We start from the raw sequence: 4512 nt of genomic DNA on the forward strand, positions 1-4512 counted from the left end.
GGCGGTGTCGCACCGCCCCTCTCCCCCTCCCTGCCGCTCGCCCCGGGGGGAAGGGTTTTCCTGCAGACCTGCCCAAACCGAGGCTTCTCCGAGTCGGAGCGGCTCCCTCGGGCCTGTCCCCGCGGCTCCCGGGTTTTTCCGCAGGGCCCCCCCTCCTCTCTCTTCCTTCCCAAAGGGGCTTCACCACGACCAGGCAGAGGGGAGCGAGGCAACAATGTCTAGACCCCAGATTCTGCTCCAAGGCTCGATGGTACCAATAACTGTGAGCCTCAGTTTCCTCGTCTGAAAAATGGGGATTGTAATAGCATCTATTCGTTGGGTCTTGTACGGGTTAACGGCGTTGTTACCTGAAGCGCACTTAAAACGGCCCGGTGTTAAGCCCTCAGCAAGACTCAGCTCTTAGAATTTCATTGGTCCTTCTGCAAACCCGTGGCCGCGAAGGTCTGTGCCGCGTGTGGACCAAGGGTGTTCGGAGGCATCCACACCACTGCCAAGACCTTCCTGGCTGCTGGAGATGCAGAAAGCGCAGCATCCCACCCGCTACCCCGCCAAAAAAAAAAAAAGGGAGTCACTTAATCTGCCTTATGTACCTGGGAGGTGAAGGGAGCCTCTGAGCCAATGGAAGGGCTTGCTCCTGAGGTCTCATTGATGAATGAATGAATGAATGAATGAGTGAATGAATGAGTGAAAATTTTCAGGGTCACCTCACAGACTGGGTCTTTCTCAAAGCCCAACAAACAACTCAAGGATCTCTAGAATAAGGGCTCCTGGTACAGATGTCAGCTAAGGGCACCCATCTCTGGGGAAAAAAAAAACCTCTCCCTTCCTTTGAGGAGACCCTCAGACAGAAGTCAGGGGCCTCTCACCAGCAGATTAGGCTCCAGAGGAATGGGTGGTGGGGTGCAACCCTGGTGGGCAGGGCTCCCTCTCTTCCAGGGGAGCAAAGGGTCAAGGGAGGAGAAATGTCATTGGATGTCAGTGAACAACATAAAGCAGGCCCAGCATAGGTGCTGGGAAAAGAAATCCACAGTGCCTAAAACTGCTCCAGCAAGGGTAGCACTCCGAGGTGGTGTTTAGTGGAAAAAACTGTATATATACACAGGATGACCCCACTCAGTGAAAATATATTCTTATAGATACAATGCATAGAGACCACGATAAAAGAAAATGACAGCCAGATGTTTACAGAGATTATTTCCAGGTTGCGGGTTTTTATGTACATATATTTATATAATATTATATTATTTCTAGATAGCTTTTTCATTGTTTTTAGGATTTTTTTTTACAATGAATATATACTATTTGTACGAACCAAACAAAACCAACACATGATATTTTTAGATGATAGGTACAATCCCTGGGAACCCAGGAAATCTCATGGTACAAAGATTTACTCATCGTACAGATGGTAGAAGTAAGGCCCAGTGGGGCCCAGCAGCAAGCCCAAGGTACAAGGCAAGTAAAGGGAAGAGGTACACACGCAATCCAGGGCCTCTACCACCCAACTGGGACCCGGGGCGGAGAGTTTCTGCAGCTGGGGACAGAACTTGGCGCCAGAATCCACCGGATGTTTTTGAATTGAGAAGGATGAAGACTGAAATTCCAGACCCTTCCAGGAGGAAATGGAGAGATGAACAGAGAGGAGGAGAATGAACATATGTCCCCAGCTCAGTTTTCAAAACTCTGTTTCATTCCATGTCTGCGACAGCCCTTCAAGTCAGGCAGTAACGCCCTCATTTGTGAAATGAAACTGGCACAGAGAAGTGAAGCAAGCTGCTTGAAGAGTCACACAGCTGATGTAGGACCACAGAAAAGGAGGCAGCTTTAGAACCGAGCTCTAAATTCCCATTTGCTGGGGCCCAAGCCCCTCGACGGTGATTTTCTGTAGACAGAAAAAAATCCCTGGGCAGTGCGGTTCCCATGGCCCAAGTCATTGCAAATCAGGAGAGGCAGGAGTCTTGAAGATTGCTAGCCTCCTCTGGAGAAAGGATTAACCCTGGCGAAGCCTGTCCTTTATGCCTTCGATATCTATTTCCTGCTCCCTTCATCAGATTGCTAGAACTTGAACCCAGTCCAAGCTTCATCCAAAAGAAGAGCTTGTCTCTTTAACCGTGGGCGGCTGCTGCCCAGATGTTACTCTTGGTACGTGCAGCACGTGTTATGAACAGTTAAAGGCGCAGGATCCTGCTTTCCTGGGAAGGTACAGAAAGAATAGCTAGCCTGGAGGGTAGTTGTGCAATGCCACAGGGGCTTTTCTTACTTTTCTTCTCTTCTTTTATCCAAGTTTATTCTTGGCCCAAGGAAGAGCTACGTCCTCAGTGGATAGCCACACCCTGTGCTGCCAGGCGGGCAGTCAGCTGGCCCTCAGCCTCTCCCCCTCCTCCGTTACACCCATCAGCTAGACTCACTGGCACTTAGCCCCTTCAATAATAATAATAGAAATAGAATATCCAAGCTGTTCCCCTAAGTAAAAAAACATAAGATCATAGGCTACAATTTTTGTGAAAGAAAAAATATAGATATACTGTATGTCTATATGTCTATATATCTGTAAGTGAATGGAATATCTGGAAGAGATTCTCAGGAACCGGTGGCAGTGGTTGTTATCTGCAGAAAGGAACAGATTGCCTGGGGCCCCAAGAAGACTTAATTGTCACTCTTCACCTTTTTGAGCATTCTGAATTTTGTATCATATACATGTGTATTCTGCTGCCTAGTAAACATAAATTAATAATGATTGGTTATTTTAAGCCAGGCACTCTGCTAAATGCTTCATATCTTTGTCCAATTTAAGCCTCGGAGCAATCCTACTCTGTCTTATGATCCCCATTTTATGGATGGAGAAACTGAAATCAGTTTCCAGGGAAGTTAGTTGACTTGCTAACAAAGAGGAAAACCAAGATTCAAAACCCAGGCAGCCTGAAACTAGAGTCCTTGCTCTTGACTCCCTAGCTATGTTGTAGTTATGTTGTTGACCCTTAGCTGTGAGTCCCCTCCCCCTGGGATGTTTGAGAGTGGTAGGGGATTTCAATGCACAAATAATGAGCCTTCTCTTTGACCTAGGAATCTGCTTCCAGGAATTGCTCCCCTAGAAACATTCCCACAAGTGGACCAAATTATATGCCTATTACATGGGTGTTTGTAATAATAATAAAAAGATGTGAGTTACATTTACTGAGCACTTATCATGTGTCATGTACCATTCTTGCTTTACCTGCATTAACTTATTTATTCCTCAAAAACATGAGAGGTAGAGTCTCTGGTCATCCCCATTTCGTAGGGGGTATCAAGTCCAGTCTGGTCCTTTGCTGTCACCTCACCGTGTCTCTGGAGTACTGTGCTTCCCTCAGAGGGTTGGGTGGATCCTGTCTCTAACTGTAGGGCATGGAGTCCTGTGCATCCATGAACAAATTCTGCGGTTTTTGTGAACACCCAGTGGTAATTAAGAATTTTGTGTGTGTGTTTTGATAGTAACCTTGAAAAAAAACGGTAAGTATACTGTTGGATCACCTGAAAAGGCACCTTTTTTCAGGGTGCTGGCCCTCGAACTCAGCAAACACATCTGTGTCCGTTCATAGTCCGCAAGAAGCCACCTCAAATGACTTTAATTTTCAACAACTGGGAAGCACTGTCTGGCTTTGGAATGTCCTAAAACCAAAGTTGATACAATGTCTCCATTGTCTGCCCCTGTGCTCCTACTGATTTTTTTTCCCCCAGAAACAAAGCAAAATTTCTCTTGAGTGTTGAGGATTTATAATTTAAAGGCATTTTCAAATTATGAGACTTCTGTGTTTTATGTTATTTAAATAAGTTAAAACTCAGGGCCGACATGCAGGTGACTTGCTGTGGTAGAGAAATGGACAGTCCTGGGCAGCATTGGTGTCCCATATGCCATACAAGCAGCAGGACAGGTCTAGAAGAGTTGTCAACAAAATATTTCTTAGGAAGTCTAGTTTACAGTGGTTCCTTTCCTTTCTTTTTTCTCTTTCTTTCTTTCTTTTTCTGTCTTTCTTTCCTTTTTCTTTAAATTTTCTGTACTGTTTTGTTTTTTGCAGTGAAGATCGTTTTTACAGAAAAAAAGTTTTATTATTATTTTTTTTATCTTAGGGCTGTTGAATCCATCTCTAGCAAACAGGACCCAACACGTGCTCGGTTTGGCTGGCTCGGAGTTTTTTTACGAGCTGGATGCTTCCAGTGCCCGCCAGATATCTCTCCTCCCGTGGACTTCACTCTGCAGAACCCTCCTACGCGGTCCAGCCCCAATCGGGTCACGTGCCCTCCTCGCTGTGGCTCCGCCTCCTTCTCTCTGGCCCGCCCCGCTCCCCTCACTCCGCCCTCTCTTTTCCATATGTCGCAAAAGACTCGGCGGTGCTTGACGGCCGGCGTCGTTTGACGGCCGGAGGCAACTGAGAAAGAAGAGGAAGCAGTGGTGGCGGCTGCTGCGGCGTCTGTGACGGGGGTTGGGGTGGGCGCTGCGGTCCTGTCCTGGGAGTGAGGCGCGGGCGGCCGGGC

The sequence above is a fragment of the Pteropus alecto genome, unplaced genomic scaffold (genome assembly GCF_000325575.1).
Source record: "Pteropus alecto unplaced genomic scaffold, ASM32557v1 scaffold125, whole genome shotgun sequence".
Classification (NCBI taxonomy): Eukaryota; Metazoa; Chordata; class Mammalia; order Chiroptera; family Pteropodidae; genus Pteropus; species Pteropus alecto.